This window comes from Trichechus manatus, unplaced genomic scaffold, assembly GCF_000243295.1.
Source record: "Trichechus manatus latirostris isolate Lorelei unplaced genomic scaffold, TriManLat1.0 scaffold00140, whole genome shotgun sequence".
Lineage (NCBI taxonomy): Eukaryota > Metazoa > Chordata > Mammalia > Sirenia > Trichechidae > Trichechus > Trichechus manatus.
In genome coordinates, this window is record NW_004444076.1 from 4,271,113 (window position 1) to 4,291,404 (window position 20,292).

The following is a 20,292-nucleotide window of genomic DNA, read 5'->3' on the forward strand; positions in this document are numbered from 1 at the left end:
TGGCAGAAACCATGCAGGAAAAGAAGGCAATGGGATGACATATATAAAACCTTGAAAGAAAAAAATTGCCAGCCAAGAATAATATAGCCTGCAAAACTCTTATTCAAATATGATGGTGAAATTAGGTCATTTCCAGATAAACAGAAATTAAGGGACCATGTAAAAACCAAACCAAACTTACAACACTTATTAAAGGGAGTCCTTTGATCTGAGAACAGACAACATCAGACCACTGGCTGAATCTAGGACACAGGACTGTACTAGCCAGATACCAACCTAGGAAATGAACTCCTAATGACTATGCAAAACCAGAAGAATTACAACAGGGAACCAGAGAGGTTAATCTGTAAATGACAACAACATCAGAACAATAAAAGAGGGAATAAATGGTATAGGTATAGAACCTTCTGATGGAGAGGAAAGCAAGGCGATACCACGTAATACCAGACTGCTTCTAAGTAGCTTCATGGCCTTGGGAAAGTCACAGCTTTGGTGGACCTCAATTTACTTACTGAAAAACAACTCAACTGGATTAGATTATGTCTAAAGGCTGACAGCTCTAATAGTTCTAAGAAATTAAATGAATAGCTGAAATAAAAAGAGAGAAGAAAAGCAAAACTACGCTGGCAACCATGGGAATATCGGTTCTTCAACTGTTGCCTAATTCCTAAATATAATGGCTTGACTTATGCCAAAATATACTTTTTAAAGAACAAGTACTGTCTTAACCACACTTACTGCTCATATATAGTCTATCTATCTTTACTATATTCCCTTTGTAATCTGTTCTTCCCTCGTATCACTCTGCTTCAGCTACGCTGACCTCTCCTTGAACCAAGCAGACTCTTACCTCAGGTGCTTCGCACTTTCTGCTCCTCTGCCTAGAATGCTCCTCAGTAAATCTGCACTGCTTGCTCCCTTCCTTCCTTCCTATAGATCTTTGTGCAAATGTCACTTTCCCAGATGAGCATCTCTAAATATTTACACAAAATAACAAAGCACTCTCCTGCCTCCATTCCAAACTTTCACTATTCCCCTTACTCTGTTTTGTCTCCAAAGCACTATCATCACCTGACTCATCTTAATTTGTCTTAGTCTTTCTTTCCCAATTAAAATATAAGTTCCATATGGGCAGGGCTCTGTTCTGTTCTCTGCTATATCCCTAAAGGCCTAGAACAGTGCCTGGCATACAACGGTCGGCCACTCTTTTCTTTTTTTTTTAATACATTAATACAATCATTTCAATATACATAGGCACTCCTAACACGACTTTTTAAAAAAGCACGCAAAATGGTATTTTTTACATGAACTAAACCAACATTCTACAATTATTTGTACAACTTGCTATTCTAAAAAGGTTGAAAAATAAACCTGAGCCCAAAACATCTGTAAATTTTCAAATTCTAAGTTAAAGGGAATCTAACAAAGATTTTCATTGTAGTGCTATGAAAACTATAGTATGCTTTAGAAATAGCCACATAAAAACTTAAGGATAACTCCAGAAGCTAAAAAATAACACTTCACTATAAGACAGAAGAAGTGATATAAGGATTCATGCTGAGACTATGAATCTAGAGTAGACCAAAGTTACACAAATATGGGGCGGGAATACTGAATAAAGTCACACAGAGTATACAGCTCCCCACAGTATTTTCCACCAGTCATTATCTCCATGCAGTAATGTTTCCTCTGCACAACGTTTCTACTACAGTAGTAAACTGAAAATGCTTCCAAGTCTGAGTTCCAACAACTCAGGAAGTAAAGCGTTTTCCCTACCTCTGACTAACCAAAAGCAAACTGCTCCAAGCAAAAGTTATACATATCATGGGAATATCAATAGCTACTGCTTTTCCCATTTGTAATCCAGGTGATAACGGTTCTTAAAAAGGAAAAGCTCTGTAACAAATTTCTCTTACCAATCAAAAGGGCTCCCAAGTAAAGACATATAGCTCTAGTTTTCTTCCTTAAAGAAATCAAAACTGAAGTATATTCTCAAATACATCATTAACAATTCCTAAACCCCACACTCAAAACAATAAATACTACCTGGCATGTGGGTTCTTTTCTTTAGGTATGGGTGAGAAGTTACGAGGATTTCTAGTACTTAAGGAAGAAAACAGCCTACAATGGAAATGAAAGCACTTCTGTAGACAGAGAAAGTGGAAGGAACCAATCCTTACTACACAAATAAAATGCTCTGAATTTTATTATTTAACAATCCTCTAACAAATAATATTCAAGGTAGGTAAAGCAGATGTCAACTGAGTTTACTGAAGTAAGGTACTTGTCCTAGGTCACAGCAACTATAAGATGACAGATTTATGACTAGAACAAAAGTCTTATAAAGAATGAAGATGCTCTGAAACATATATACCAAGCAGAATGCCCAACTAGCCACTGCAATGCAAGCCCTCAATTTCTAACTAATTTAAAACAAAAATAGTGAAAGACGAAACAGTGTTTTCATATTCAGTAGTAAATTTTCAGCTGAGCACAAAATATTCAGAAGTAACCAGGTACTACATGGTTTCATCAATCTGATAGCCATATTCCCAGTGCAGGTCACCAACCTGAATAGACCACCCCAGGCAGAGTTCATCAACTTTAGAGACTTAACATAGGCACTTAGTTTTCACTTTCACAGCAAGTAAGGTGACCCAGCCTCCAGTTCCCATCTAAACAGGCACTCAGTAGGCTATATCAAAACTATGCTAATACTCAAGTCAGGTTTTCTAATAAATAAGCTTAGCTAAAAACAATATTGTTTAAACACGTACACACACACTTCACACCAACATAAAAACTAATTCAAAATGGATCAAAGTCTAAACGTGAGAACTAAAACCATACAACTGTTAGAAGAAAACACAGGGGTTATGTTTTGGGATCTAGTTTTTAACAACGGATTCTTAGATATGATACCAAGAGCACAAGCAGCAAAAGATAAAACAAGATCTCATAAAAATTTACAATATTTGTTCATCAAAGGTCTTTATCAACAAAGTGAAAAGACAACTTATAGATTGGGATAAAAATTTTGGACACCATGTATCTGATATGGGTTTACTATACAGAATATATAAAGAACTCCTACAACTCAACAACAGAAAGACAAATGACCCAATCAAAAAATGGGCAAAGACTTGAATAGACATTTTACAAAGAAAAAGATATACAGATGGCCAAGAAGCAAGTGAAAAGATGCTCACGGTCATTAGTCGCTGTTGTTGTTAGGTGCCATTGAGTCGGTTCTAACTCATATTGACCCCATGTGCAACAGAATGAAACACTGCCTGGTCCTGCGTCATTCTCACACTAGCTGCTATGTTTCAGCCCATTGTTGCAGCCATTGTGTCAAACCATCTTATTGAGGGCATCCTCTTTTTCGCTGACCCTCTACTTTACTAAGCATGATGTCCTTCTCCAGGAACTGGTCCTTCCTGATCACCTGTCCAAAGTATGTGAGATGAAGTCTCACCCTCGTCTCTTCTAAGGAGCATACTGGCTATACTTCTTCCGAGACAGATGTGCTCGTTCTTCTGGTAGTCTATGCTATATTCAGTATTCTTCCCCAACACAATAATTCAAAGGCATTAACCCTTCTTCACTCTTCTATTCACTGTCCTGCTTTTGCATGCATAGGAGGCAACTGAAAATACCATGGCTTTGGTCAAGTGCATCTTATTCCTCAAAGTGACATCTTTGCTTTTTAACACTTTAAAGAGGTCTTCTGCAGCAGATGTGCCCAATGCAATGCGTCTTCTGATTTCTTGACTTCTACTTCCATGAGCATTGATTGTAGATCCAAGTAAAATGAAATCCTTGACGACTTCATTAGTCGTTAGGGAGATGCAGATCACAATCACAATAAGATACTTTAAACACACTAGAACGGCTATGATAAAAACTATGGAAAATAACAGGCATTGGCAAGGATGTGGAAAAACAGGAACCCTCATCCATTACAGGTGGGAATGCAAAACGGTACAGTCACTATGAGTAACTGTTTGGCGGTTCCCCAAAAAGTTAAACACAAAACTATCATATGACCCAGCAATCCCAATCCTAGGTATGTAAACCCAAAAGAATTGAAAACAGGAATGTAAACTGAAACCTATAAACCAATATTCACTGCAGCACACTATTCACAACAGCCAAAAGGTGGCAACAACCTAAATGGCCATCAACAGATAAAAGGGTAAACAAAATGTACTATATACATACAATGGAATATTACTCAGCCATAAAGAGAAATGAAGTCCTGATACATTCTACAACATGGCTGGACCTTGAAAACATGCTGAGTGAAATGCCAGTCACAAAAGGACAAATATTGTATGATTCCACTTATATGACACAGGGAAATGTATAGCAACCAGGGGTGGGAGGGAGGGAGAAAGGGGAGTCGTTGCTTAGGGCCACTGAGTGTCTGTTAATGGTGGTCCAATAACTTGGAAAAGGACAGTGGTGATGGTTACACAACATAATGCACATAATCAATGTCACTGAATTATACATGCAAAAATTGTTGAACTGGTAAATATTTATATACATATAGATAGATATATACATAAATATATCACAATAAAGAAAAAGGGTTATGTAAATATAAATTTAAAAACAACAACAACAATATAACCATTTAGCCAAATGCTACTATTCCTTAAAGGGTTATTTTGAAAGAAATCCTTTTTGCAATTGCCTTCAGAATCAATTTCATTAACATTAAGACTTTCATTTCTTCAATCATCTAGGAAATTGGAGACAAATTCAATTTGGAAAGCAAATTATGTGGTTAATCAAACACTGCTTCACTGATCAGATCTTTGAAAAGTTTCCTGGGTGGGAGTATAAATAAATATTCATCAAGAAACAGTAACGAGGATAAGAAAACAGTTTCTGAGCTTTTGATATAAGTATCAGCAACATTTTTTTCATACAGCAATAATTTCAAAGTATTTAGAAAATATGCAAGTTGAAATGAGGCTTAAAGCCAAAAAAATTTACACACACACACACACACACACACACACACACGCAGACATACACACACATTTGCCCTAGTTTTGGGAAATCCAAGACTTCTCCTTTCTTACTCCATCAAACTTTTTGTGTAAGGGGTCATGAAGTAAGGCCCAAATTAAGATATAACTTTACAGGTTGCCATAAGTCTGAACTGACTCGACAGCAACTAACAACATGTGAGAAATACATTATATTTCTACATAATTTTCATTAGAATTAACTCAAAAACCTGCTCTTCACAGACTGAGTCACACCTTAAAAACTGAATCTCACCAACATATTAATTGGTCTTTAAGATAAAAACTGGGGAAAGGATCTTAAACATAGAATATGGAATATTGACTACAAGTGACAGGGATTGAATTAATTTGAAATGAGAAAAGAAATGACAAATGAAGACATCTAAATGACTGATAAAAGTACTATGAAGCAAAGGGACCTAATTTACAATGTAAGTGGATATGTCCAATAATGGAGGAATTTTAATTAAATGATAATACAATCTACTGACAAAATGAGAACAATAAATACATAACAAAAAAGTTGATGCGAAAATGCTCACAGTATTATAAATCACAAGCTATGTTAAAAAACAATACACATCAAGATTCCAATTTGTAAATTTTTAAATAAATTATATAATTTACACATTTTGTGATATATACTGCATTTGCCCAAATACATTGTGATTCAGAAAGAATCGAACACTTTCAAAATTTATTATTCAGTAACTAAGTTATATAAGAACAGGTAATCAAAATCAATTTGTAAAGGAACTATATCACTGTTTTTCCATAATCTTACAAATCTCAGTAAGCACCCCCTATGTCACACGCACATACCAATCCTGTCTCTAATTCACTACAGACCCTCTGGAGTATATCACCATCAGTGGTGGAAAAAGCAGCCATGACGGGTTCTTTTATTTCATCAAGGATGTGAAGAAGGTAGAATAAGCATGAGAATTTCAAGGTATGACAGCTGGAAATTTGGTTACCACTATTTCAGAGGTAGGTCAGTATTTTCAACCCAAGTTCAATCTCTCACCAGAGAGAAATGTAAATGAAGCAAAGTCTCATTTTACTTAAAACAATAAAATTGCAGCTGCAGGAAAAACCTGTCAGCACAACTAGATATCCTATTTCTGTCACTATGTTCTCTGCAAAAGAATGGACTAGAGACTCACATATGTGAAAACTGAGGAAACATAAAGATAACTCTAATTTGTTAACAATACATGTTATACATAACCTGGTTATTGGGTAATAAGCTTTTTCCCTTTTAACTGATTAATTTTTTAATCACCACGTATAAGAACAATTTTCCCTCCTAAAAACTCTCCAAGAAAAAAAGTTGCCTTACGTCTTTACAAAGTCTCTCAATACTTGGCTCTCTGTTTATTTTAAACAAAGTTCTTTTTCAAGAAGATGGATTAACCTGAAAAGATCTCCATCAATGTTAGTTTCAAGTGTTTATGGATGGGCACCTGAAGAAATCAATTTAAAAATTTTTACAAAAAAAGGAATAAAAACCTTCACACAGATTTAGTAAGTATTCCTGTGGATATAAACTCACAATTACAAGTGTTATCTTCAGGACCCTTTAAAAAGCAACAAAATAAAAAGTTACATTGCAGTGATCAGGGATACATATGAGGAATGAAAGAAACAACTGTCCTATCATTATAGGAACGCTTGACAGGCGGGGAAAAAATTTCCAGTGTGTACCTAACCATGCTTCATCTGAAAAAACTTAAAATGAAGATGTTATATAATTCAAAAAAGGGCCTACGATGACAAAAAACTAACAAACTTACCCTAGATGCACACAAATGTAGAAAATGAATAAAATGGTTTTGTGAGGTATGAGTGGAAAAAAGTATTATTCTAAAAGTATGCATTATTTTTATAATAATTGAACTAATAAGTTTAAATATAAGGTTGATTACTTCATCTATATCTCTAACACACATATTTAAAGGCAAAATAAACAAATATATCTTTAGGGATTGTCTCATTAAGAAAACGAGGGCTTGCTTTATACTTGGGGTTGCCTTAGGTAAAGACAGTGTATGGATATGGGTGAGTATGTGTATATTCCAAAACTCTTACAATGAGTCAAAGGTGGTTCCACACACTTTCAGAGTTCTATGTCCTTACGCTATCCCTTTTGCTGGAAATGACCTGCACACAATTTAAATCAGCAACTGTTTGATTCACCTACTGATGTCAAATATACAAATGTGAGAAGATACATGTGAACTAGATATACAAATGTGAAAAAACATGGAATTTCTGATCTAATAGACTGAGCTTTTCAAAAATAAAGATATGAGCTCACAATACACTGTGGTGATTCCAAACAATATGCATGGGGCTCAGAGATCACATAGAGGAGGGAGTGATGATGATGATTTCGGAGAGAAAAGCAACTTTTTCCTGACTACAACTTCCTATTTATTCCCTTAGCTCTTTATATCACAATTACAGCAGTTATCATATTTCATCACAACTACTGGCTTATTATCAGTAAGTCTTCTTATCACAAGACTGGGCTCACTAAGAGCAGTATCATGTCTTCTTCATGTTTGTATCCCCAGCATTTAGCACACGAGGCTCTTAGTACTTAGTGAATTAATTCAACAAATGGAACGTAACTCAGAAGTTGTTCATAGAAAGTAATACTATTCTATTTAGTCTGTTGTGGTATAGTGATAATCTGGAAGCAATGTGTTAGCAACCTAGAGAGTAACAATTGTTTTTTAAAGTTTATACTACCTCGTTTCCCTCCCCCTACCACCACTGTGAGACAGCATGAACTGCCTCATACCTGAAGTCTCTACCTGAAGGAACAGAATATAGAAGAGTAACAGAAGGCAGCATTTTCCTGGCAGAGAAAGGATTTACATCCTTTTCACCTGTAGCAGAGGAAAGAACAAGAACTAAAGAGGGAATAATATCTGGAGAAGAGAATTCGGATGGAGGCAGGTAAACAAAACCAAGCTTAAGATATTCTACACTAGTATCTGGCTGAAACTTGGGCTCTTAAATCATAGCTGAACAAAGTCAAGTTTACTGAACTGTCTATACTTTAATTGTAAAAGTGCATAGTAAATTGTTTCAGTTAATGGAATCATTATGTAATTGCCCTAAAATTCCCATCAATATACAAAACATTATTCTCAAGTTAGCCCAATTTACTATCTCTTAAAATTATCTATCACCTCTGTAACTGCCACGTTCCCCACAAACCTGCTATAAATACATAAAATCTTACAAAAAAAGCAGGAAGTTTAAAGCATGAAAATGCTGTGTTCAAAAATATACACTCTTGGAATACTCAGAATTCACTGCCACTGACCTATATTTTCAAGTCAAAGTGTCATTGCTTTGTATTTCCCATTATCAAAAATACAAGAAATTCTCAAAAATCTAGTTTCTCCTTGGTGTTCTGGTGTATTCTGAATTCCTACCACTAGATGGCAGTTAGACTGTACAGAGAAACTCAAAAAAAAAAAAAACCCTGGAAGGAACAAGGATGGGTTCAGACCAACTCAGTCTCACCTATAAACAGATTACTTAATTTTCAGATGTTTATGACTACATTCTAGTATTCCAAAGCACAGATTCCCAAACCTAGAGACCCTAGCCTCTGGGATTTGGAACCCCAGATTCCAAATAAGGATCTCAGGGGTGAGGAGATGGATATTTTGGTAAGCATTACCTCAAAGGGTAACTATTACCTCTATGATAATTTTTAACTTATCTGAAAATGCAAGATGATAATAAAAAAAATAAAAACTCATCACTTAATATAAGAATGAAAATAAATATTTATTTAAACTGAACAGGAAAACAGAATGAAAGCATTACAATGCTCCAACATCAAAAATACATGTCCATGGTATAAATACAAGGTGTTCGCCTTCCTTTCTTTGAAGATCTGAATTTTCAGAATTACAATCCCACCTGTAGGAAAGAAAACATAAGTATTAAACAATTTAAGACCAAATGCCAAAATTACAAACTCTTTCTGAATTGTATTCTATGAACTTAATAGCTGTTCATCAGCCCAATTAAGGAGATGAGATATAATCAGGATCCTCAAGAACAATCTATTACTGAATCGGAAACATACAAAACTTGACTTCCTAAGCAAAATAAAAGGTCAACAACACATTATGAGTACTTACCTCTATGAATGCTGTAAACCGGAAACAGTCCGGAGAGAAAAAATGGAACAAATTCTCCTTTCATTCCAACAATACCAGGGAAAAAGAACCCAAGCTTGAGGGGCTCTGCAAGTGCAGATCAGAGTACTATAAGGAAAAAAAATTATCTTGAGAGGTTAACGGAAATGGGACTAAGTCTGGAGAAAAGTACGTTATAAACAGGAGGTGGCCAAGTGTCCTAGCTAGCCTGAAATAGTCCTGGTTTACACCTCTGTCCTATTATCCCATTCAGATAACACTCTTTCACTCTCAAAGGTAATCCAATTTGGACAATAAATTTTATGTCACCCTAGTTGTAAGTGACCTAATAAGAGTTTACATGTAGCTAAGAAATTAATACACCACCACCATCTACTCCTGATGTATTTTCACTTTTCTTTCTTTAAGTGCTATATTCCAGTTATTCCCCTAACCTTCCTAAAACACAAAACACGTTTCCATGCTAGCCACTTTGTCCTCTCACTCCCTACCCTTGGGCATCTCTTAACATTAATCTCTGATGCTATTTTTTTCACCCTGAGAAAATCATCTAATCTCCTAACTTCAATGAAAACTTCTATGCAAATGATTCCCAGATGGATTCTCAGAAAATCAATCCAAGGTCTTCTGAGGAGTAGGAGATACCAGAAATTTGCATCTCTATGTCCAAAGATATCTCACACCTGAAAACAGGAATATGCTCTCAGCTGTAACCTGACGGCCGTTTTTGTTTCAAGCAATCAAGACCCTTTCTTTATTCTGATAAAATAAAGTCAGGAATCTTGCTTCCTTATATCATCCACAATGTGTAACACCTTGCCTTGTACCTGTGTTCATATGATGGTATAAATATTTGCAAATTTATAGGTGAAACAAAAGCCCATTTCTCTGCTCATAAACATGGAGGAGGAGAAGAAGGGGTGGAGAGAAAAATCAAGCAAAAAAAAAACTTCACTAATTTGAATCTAAAACTCCAAGCTTTGGCCATTAAAGTGTTTGTTAATTTGGGGGGAAATTTTTTTTTTCTTTCTGAATTACACATAGGTATAGTTCATTTGGATGTTGTGTCTAAATTCCAGAACTGAAACAAAGTGTTATTTGATTCACTCTAAGATTAAAAGCCATTAAAAGTAAATGACAGCAATAATTTAAGATGACTTAACACTTGGAAAAACACTTTAAAAGAAGAAATATATTCCAAGTATTTTCTGGAACACTTCCTTTAGCACTTAATTATAGAGATGTTTGGTAATAAAAACTTTGCCACCACAAAAAGAAAAAAGAGTAGATTACTTCTACCAAAATTTAGATATGATCACAACTTCCTTTGCACACTATACTGTTAAATATACTTATTTCCCCCAATACAGGTTTTAAGTATCTTTCAGTACAAAGTATTTTGATAAACAGACCTCTGCTGCTAGAAAATTCAGAAACAATAAATTTAACACTTAACCTACATTGTACATAATACTTACAGCTGTTTTTTATTTAGTTCTGCTTCTATGTACCAACCACAATAACTGTTGCAATACTAATAACACCTTAAGAATAAAAACAGCTGATTCTTTCAAGCAACTACTTATCCAGATCTTATCTGTCTAAATAGATATAGACAGACAACATATCTATTTTCAAAAATCATATTCTATCTGTAAATAGATGTCTGAAGAGTCCCTTGCGATTCTAAGAGAGTATCTCTCTCGGCTTGTTATGAGATGGGAACACGAATCTTAAATGGTATAAACAAACAGCAAGGAAAATTTAACCACCTTTCCTTCTTCATTCTACAGTAGCAATCCTTTACCAATTTCCCTTCTGCTATGGTGACCAAAAAAAAACAACCCCACTGCCATTGAGCCGATTCTGACTCATAGTGACCCTATAGGAGAGAGGAGAAATGCTCCATAGGGTTTCCAAAGAGTGCCTGGTGGATCTGAACTGCTGACTTTTTGGTTATCAGCCCAACTCTTAACCACTATGCCACTAGGGTTTCCATGGTGACAAAGTATCCCCCAAGTTAAGCCTTCTATCCAACTAAATGCTACTACTTTGAATACTACTAGTTTTCAAGCATGATCCCTCCCTAAACCTGAGGGACACTGGAGCACACTAACTTTTTATTTCACTGCTATATTATTTGGATACCTTCCAGAATGACTGGGATTGGCAAGTGTGGGATGAGGTGTCTGTTTTTACTCCTATAATTCCTTTAATGTTCATTTCTCCCTATTAGAGCTCTTCTCTGACTCACACTTATTTGATAGCCTTAAGCACTATTCATTTCCAGTCTCTGCTTCAACTAATAATAAGGATGCAAATGGCACCATCACTAACTTCTGCTCTAGGCTCTCCTTCCATTTCCATGCGTGGCCCTATCCATTTCCAGGCCCTAGGACTGTATTATAACCAGAATTGAGTGACGTATCTAAATGAGCAAAGGATCTAGAATCAAATTCCAGATTCACTGTTCAGCAGTATGACTTCAGGACTGTTAATTAGTCACTCAGGATCAATTTCTACATTTTGAAAATAGCAATATTAAAATTTAATTTTCCTAACATTCTTGTTTTAGTAAGACAATACATTTAAGGTTCTTTATAAGCTTTAAAGCACCATTATAAATATATTATTTTTTTTACTTAGCATCATATTTTATTGGTAAGTTTTCCTCCATTTCAGCAAACTATTCCTCTATTACCTTTCCAATACTGTATGACAAAACCAGCTCAAACTCAACAACTTCTGCAAAACCTTCTCGAAAGTCTAATTTCTTCATCAACTGGGAAATGTTACCATAATGACTTGCACTCAATCTTAAGAGTGGCAAAATCTTTACACATGCAGATTTCTTTATGCTTTACAAAATTATTTCACATCCTTAGTCTTCTGATTATTACAACATCCTTGTGACAGGCAAGCAATGCTGTTATAATCATTGTTAGATTTAAATACGTGCCAGTTACACTAGTGTCTGTGCTAGAACTAGATTCTTAACACAAGTATCTTTCCACTGGGGGAGAGAGATGGATGGATGGATGATGAGCGGGTGAGGGGTGAATGGATCGATTGAAACTCTCTCCATACCAAGTGGTCTCTAATTATTCTAAAATCTACACACTCTCTCCTGTTAGTCCTGGCAAATGTAATGTCTAGTATATACAGTAACCACCTCTTGCCTGGTATGTCCTGCTCACTGGCATTATCATCTTCACTCCGGCTACAATGAACTAAAGATGACAGGATATAAGGAAAACATACTATTCAATAGAAGTTAACAATATACAGGCATCAAGAGTTTAGGACAGTTCCATCTTCAAGTGCTTTAGAAACTACTGTCACAAACCTTAATTTATACGCAAGCTTAAAGAAGCCAAGAATATCACAGAAAAAACTAAGTCAACTCACCAGATTTTAAATGAATTAGACCTTACATGATTTTACATAAGAACACACAGAGCAGTTTTCCAGTCATCTTCTGTCCCAAAAATGTAACCATTCCCAATTTAGAGCATAAGAGATAGACTATATTAAAAGAGGCCTCAAAAGCTACAAAATACATTCTTGGCTGGTCACTGGCTAAGTTAGGAAAACAACTCTGATGAAGAAAAATTTAAAAAACAAAAGCAATTCTAGGTTAAGTCTACAAGCCCAAGAATAGGAAGCAGCTTACACTCCTCTCTTAAAACACTTCCATCTTCCTATAGGAAGAATGGAAACCCTGGTGGCATAGTGGTTAAGAGCTACAGCTGCTAACCAAAAGGTCGGCAATTCGAATCCACCAGATGCTCCTTGGAAACTCTACGGGGCAGTTCTACTGTCCTATAGGGTCACTATGAGTTGGAACCGACTGGACAGCAACGGGTTTGGTTTTTTGGTTTATAGGAAGAATTGGTTCTCTTCCTGCACACTACCTTCAGGCAGTCTGTTAAGGAGTGCCTACTTCAGTCTCTTGAGCTGCTCTATAAATAGTTTCCTAATTTAGCCACCAGTGGCAACCATACAACTAATTTTTAAGTCAGTCTCCTACGGTTGTTCTTTATTACCACTCAGCTGTGTGCCCCTTTATTAACGCTAGAGTTACAGAGTTCTAGCATTAATAAAAGGAGCCCTGGTGGTGCAGCGGTTGAGCACTTGGCTGCTAAATGTAAGGTTGGCAGTTCAAACCCACCAGCCACTCCATGGGAGAAAAACGTGGCAGTCTGTTTCCGTAAAGATTACAGCCTTGGAAACCCTATGGAGCAGTTCTACTCTGTCCTATAGGGTCACGATGAGTCGGAATTGACTGGACGGCAATGGGTAGCATTAATAACATGCCACTTTATTGCTACTTAGCTGTGTCCCACTATGTGGTGTTTCTGGGACAGGTTACAGAAACCACCTAAAGATAATGCCTTGAGCCACTGTAAGTCACCAAGTCAAAACTCTATTTTACAAGAATATGAATAAAAATAAATGAGTTTATACTCTAAAAAGTCTAAAACCCTATGTTAAATTAATACCTAACATGAATTTTGGAACTTATAATAAAACAATTACATACTTCTGTAAAGAAAAGTTACAAAAGTTGATGTTGAGAAAAGAAAAACAGATGAGGAAATACTGCCTGCTAAATCTTAACTTCTTGGTTATTAAACAGTTAGCTTTACTTCTAAAAGGAAATGTACAAATGGGAATACAAATGGTTCTATCTTCCAATTCTGAAAACAGATGACAAAGTGGTCACGTAAAGAACAAACCAGATCTCTCCTCCGGTTCCACACCAAAAGATGAAATGCAGCTATCCTATAACTTAACTTCCTCTCAGATCTGCAGTTTTTAAAAACAAACTCATTGTAATCAACCCACTCCATTTTGTATTTACCAACAAATCTTCACATTGGTCTTATAAATCAAAACCAGACCAGTTCCCTAGCAATAGTTCACCTGAAATAAAGCTAGTAACTGCAATTAGTGAAATGTTTTCTTCTCTACATTAAATGCTTTCCAAAGATACTATCTGAAGATATGCAAACTCAGCAACTTAAAAAAAGGCACCCACAACTATTAAAACAAATTTCTTAGGTATAAAGACATATTGAATAAAACTAAAGAATATTCTAAACTAGACCACCAAGTTTCTTAATTTCAAGTCACAAAAGATTTAAAAAAAAAAAAAAGACCAAAAAGAGATCGTTTGCACTGTATTTGACAAATAAACAATTCAATACTATTGGAAAAATACATATATTGCAAATAAAAGCAAATTTTTTTTTGCTCTTCTCCTAATGAATGTCACAGATACACAAAAGGTTGTAGGCCAAAAATGGGCAAGCAGCTACAGCCAGATAAATTGATGCTGCCTTGGCCAATTAGAGTTCTAGCATTAATAAGCAGATGTACGCAAGTCTGCTCAGCTGCTAACTGAAAGGTCAGCAGTTTGAACCCACCAGAGACTCCACAGGAGAAAAGACTTGTCGATCTGCTAGTAAAGATTACAGCCTAGGAAACCCTATGGGGCAATTTTACTCTGTCTTATAGGGCTTCTAAGAGTTGGAATCTACTAGACTGCACTTGACAACAACATACACAATCCTCACTCTATTTATATATATATACACACACACATAAAAACAGAGAGTAGACATTTACTTTAAGAAACATAGTCCTTCCAACAAGCTAACTAAATTAAGGATTGCGGAAACAATAATAATGCTTACAGTTGCATGGTTCTATGGGATTAAAACAAGGGATAAAAACCAGATTTGACGTAATCATACACAAATTCATCACTTAACCAAATAATTTCAAGATGATGATGCTACTATGGTGGAGTATGGTGATGGATTAGTGATGCTCTATTATATACCCTCAACTGATACCCATTATGACCAACAGTCAACAAATACAATTAGCCGTGTTAAGTCATTTAGTCTGTGGCCACAGTTAACTATCAAATTCATAATCCTGGAATGAACACAATGAACTGATCGAGTGAACCAACTAGATGAGGACCAAGATCATATTTGAGTATTTTCAATATAAAGGTTAACTCACATTTAAAAACAACAAAAAACTGTTCACCAGCCTAGTACACTAAATTCATTCTCTTCCTCAAAGATTTATTAAATATTTACTAAGATATTCTTACGTACCAGGCATTATATTCTGGGTACTGGGGTTTCTAAGATGAATAAAATACAGTCTCACTTCTCAAGAGAGATAAACAGAGAGAGGATGCTATGAAAGTAAAAGAAAACACCTCTGTAGAGGGATAGGGGAGCAATATGATTACAAAGGTCACCCATGGCTTGTCTATAGCTCATTTGGCCAATCAGGAGTGAGGGAGAGGGGCTTTATCTTTCCTAATCAAACACGAGCATCCATCTAAGGCTGCATGCCCAAAAGGGGCAAATCTAAAATTCAGATAAACATTCTTTAGTCAAGGGTAGAGGATTAGCTTTACTCCCCAGCTTAAACCTACAAATACCTCAGGTTAAGGAATTTTCCAAGAGATAATGCCTGAGAACAAAAGGCAAGTAGGGGCTGGGAACAAGAAATTGGTGCCTCATCTACATCTCCACAGATATTATCATTTCTGACCACCACAACAGCCCCTAATTAGACTGCCAATTTCTCTCTATTCTACAGGGTAATCTTTCTAAAATGCAATTCTTCTCTCTCTCTCTCTACACACACACCCACACAGTCATTTAAGTAAAAAGCCACTTACAATTTTTACTCTCCTAGAATAAAGTCCAAACATTTTAATATGATCTGTAAGCCCTAGCACTATATACCACTCCCACCACTCACTGCCTCACTTGATGGACTTTTCAGTCTCTCAAGCTCCTATTTCATACCATGATGCATATAACTCTCTTCTTCTCCTCTTCACCCAGCTAACGCCTCTTCATCCTTCAGTTACCAAAACCAGAAAACCAAAACCACTGCTGTTGAGTCAATTCCAACTCACAGCAACCCGACAGGACAGAGTAGAACTGCCCCATAGGGTTTCCAAGACTGTAATCTTTACGGAAGCAGACTGCCGCATCTTTCTCCTGAGGAGCAGCTGGTGGGTTCGAATTGCTGACTTTTTGTATGCTCTCACTGCACACTGTACTCTTCTTTCACAACATAATTACATAAATAATTACAGCCTTCTTTAATTTATTTAACAAATATTTTAGATTTGAGGTGGTCCAGGAATATATGATGAATGATTTGGATTACAAGGACTACAGATATTCTCAAAATTATGAGAAAAAAAATTTTTTTTAAAACAAAAAACAACATCAAAAAGCTCCATAAAGTCAGGAAAGTACAGATGCTGGGAGACAATAAACTTGGATGACTTAAGTAAAATTGAGAAAAGCAAGCATTTGAAATATGGTTGGAAAGACTGGTGGGAAGTCCTTTATTATCAAGCTATTTTTTATATTTTCACATTAATGTATTTTCAGTAAAGGTGGAAGTAAAATCCCACTCCCCCTCCATGAAAGTAAAATTCAAATTTTTTTTTTTCAAGTAATGATGATATACTGGCAGGTGGAACAGAACACTCTAACAGAGAATGAAGCAAAAGCTCATAAACTGTTTCTGATCTCAGTTTCCAAAGCACCAAGGACCAAAAAAAAAAAAAAAACCTAAAGGGGTACAAATACAGCATCACAGAATAATAAAGAAAGGATGCAATTTAGAAAATAAGCAATTCAGGTGAGTAAGGGATTTTTCCTAAGGCCATATGGGACCAGCTCCCTATATTTCAGTTTAAGGCTTATTCCTAATGAAGCATATTAACAAACAAGTTAACCTAAGAATTGTAGGAAGTTGCTGTTTCTAAATGTAACTTACATATTTGTAGAAATTACGTTTCTCAAAGAATGGCTTTTTCCTAACTATATCCCATTCCCTAAAAGTTCTTTGAACTAAGGGGCACCCCAGATTGCCTGACCTGCAGTCAAAGTGCTTTGTCATTTAAATGCTAAATTTATTCTCTATTTCCTCTTACTAGCGGTATCTCAGTTTATGAATCTGTTCAACAGTGCTAATAACACTACCTTTACCTGCTCAATAGATCTTTTGTAAGATTAAATGTGTTAATGCATGTCAACTACTTAAAACACAGAAAGCACTCCAAAAATCTTAGCTATTACCCTCATTATGTATGTCATATCCTAATTAAACTGATTTGTATCAGATTTTGTAAACACTGAAGACTGAAGTTTCCTTAAACTTTTATAAAACTTCTACCTTCAGATCAAAGTTAGGCATACATTATTTTTGTTTAGAAAAATGACTCCTGTGCAATCTACAGACTCGGAAGTCCCAAAAACATTTGTTATTGTCACTATTCATGCAATCTACAACAGTCAAGTTAACATAAAAGTCTGATGCAGCAAAACCTCATTCTCAGTTTCAAGATCAGCAAAACTCCCTGCCTTCCTTATTTTAACACTGGCAGCAGAATATAAAGTGCAATTTTTAAAAATCAGTTCTATTTTCCAACTTAACCAATTGTAGCCAAAAGCTAACTGGCAATAAGATATATCTAAAGGTCATATGATTAAAACACAAATTTCCTCCACAACCCAGCCTCAGACAATTGCTCCAACCACATTTCTCCTTACACCCAACCCGACCCTCTCCCAGCCCAAAAAACCTCATTTACCCTCTATAATCAAACAGACTCCTTGTTCCTCAAACACAAGCCAGCCTTCCTGTCTACAAATATTTGCTCATACTCTTTCCTCCACTGGAAATGCCTACTGCTGCTCCTCACTACTGGTGGCACAATGGTTAACTGCTCAGTTGCCAACCAAAATGTCTGGGGTTTGAACTCACCAGGGGCTCCGCAGGAGAAAAGAACTGGCGATCTGCTTTCATAAGTATTACAACCTAGAAAACCATATGGGGCAGGTCTACTCTGTCACATAGGGTCACTGTGAGTTGGAACTGATGCAACAGCACACGACTTAACATTTAAGATCCAGTTCTCCCCTAGTCAAAAGCAGTATCTCTCTCCTCTGTATTTCAGTGATATTTGTTCTATACTTATCTGATAATACAGTTATCTGTATGTACCATAATCTTCCCTATTAAACTGACAACATGATAAACAATTTCACTTTTAGGCTTCTCAGTATCTCAACACAGTAACTTGGGTATGCAGTAGACACTCAGTAAGTAATCTAAATAACTGAGTATGTTAATTTCCACAGGACTAACAAAGTCTTATTTGGTAGAGGGCTTCACAGGTCCAGCTTTAAAAACAGGTAAGAATGACTTGCAGTAAGCAGATATCAATAGTTAAATCACCTAAATGGCACATGCCCCCAACAATCTTATTGATCTTAATTCATTTATCAAACCTTTTTTATTCATACTAACCATCACCAGATGATAAGACAGTTTGTGTTTAAGTTCTCTCATAAATCTGGAACTCAAAAAAAGTTCGATTTCCAGATAAGCCCACAAAAGGCATAACACCACAATGTACCTAATTTTATTTATTTAAAGACCCAAACCACTATGTGTAACAATATTCAGAGGTCCAATGACATGACAAAGCAGATCTGCATACCTGGCAACAGGGTTGTAGGTTCTTTCCTTCCTCTCTCTCTCAATAATCCTACTACAAATCACCTGGCGAAAGGAAGAAGTACTTCCCCAGTTCCACGGCACTGGCATCTAAAGCTAGGAAAGCAGCTAATCAAACAGAGAAAAGGAGACTCTAAAATGAGGATGTGGGGAGCGGGGTGCTCCGAAGAACTAGGGAAAAGAATTAGAAGAGACTAGAATCTATCAAAATACCTCCTGCCCCTACAAGACCTTAAGGACTCGTCCAGCCTCATCTCCCCTTACTCTCATTAATACTTTACATTCCATCATACAGAACTACTTATAGTTTTCCCCAACACATCATAATGCTCTTTCTTGTCTCCACATCACTCTATGTGCTAATCTATTTAGAAAGAACGCCTTCTCCATCTGGCAAATCACTGTTGTTAGTTGTCAGCTCCAGCTCATGGCAACCTTATGTATAAAAGAACAAAACACTGCCTGGTCCTGCTCCACTTCCACAATCTTTGAGGCTATCATGTCAATCCATCTCATTGAGGGTTTTCCTCGTGATCGCTAACCCTCTACTTTACTAAATATGATGCCCTTTTCTAGTGATTGGTCTTTCCGGGTGATGTGTCCAAAGTAAGCAAGAAGTCTTGCCACCCTTGCTTCTAAGGAGTATTCCGGTTGTATTTCTTCTAAGACTGATTTGTTCGTTCTTCTGGCAGTCCGTGGTATATTCAATTTTCTTCACAAACACCACAATTCAAATGCAATAACTCTTCTTCCGTCTTCTTTTTCACTGTCCAGCTTTTGTATGCATATGAGGTGACTGAAAAGACTATGGCTTGGGTCAGGCCATACCTTAGTCATCAAAGAGATATCTTCATTTTTTAGCACTTTGGATGTTGCAAATCACTATTCATCCTTAATACCTGCTACCTTCCCCGTGAAGCTTTCACTCACCTTCCCCAAAGTTAATTACTCCTTCCAATACTTTGATACTTCATGTGAGAAGTATTATACATTTATCTCAATGTATAATTTGTTTATACATTTTTACACTATTAGACCTCATGCTCCTTTTTTTTTTATTTTCTGGCCCTAGATCAGCTTCTCTTAGCACCACACTTATTGTTTCTGATGAGAATTTGCATCAGTACTGCTCAATGTTAAACAACTCAGTTTCAGAGCTTTTGCCTTACATCTTTACTGACAGAGCAAGCACAAGATTTTGAATACAAAGTTTTCTAGGGAATTTTACTAATAATAACATCATGAAGTAACGATTTGCTCCTATAATTCCCCTTTTTCCACTCACACCTTCTCCAAGAAAAATAAAGTCACAAAAATCATAAACTCGTGTCTTTAGGTACACAAATGACTTACAATTTATCTACATCTCATTTTCAAAAGAAAACGAATTTGGATTATCATAGGCAACTCATCACAGAGTCATAGATTGCAACGCAGTCTTCATTAAAAGTAGCATGGTTAATGGGGGAGAAAGCAAA

The 20,292-nt window shown here is 36.1% G+C and overlaps 1 protein-coding gene and 1 long non-coding RNA gene across 8 annotated transcripts in view; both read right to left on the reverse strand.

Moving 5' to 3' along the window:
* PICALM (phosphatidylinositol binding clathrin assembly protein) overlaps positions 1 to 20,292 on the reverse strand; it is a 108,814-nt gene that overhangs the window by 72,988 nt on the left and 15,534 nt on the right. The window lies entirely within an intron of this gene.
* LOC111822214 (uncharacterized) lies at positions 4,847 to 19,437 on the reverse strand. Its single transcript, XR_002825484.1, has 2 exons — positions 9,218 to 19,437; positions 4,847 to 8,993 (listed from the first exon to the last, which is right to left on the reverse strand). It is a non-coding gene; the product is annotated as an uncharacterized LOC111822214 (long non-coding RNA).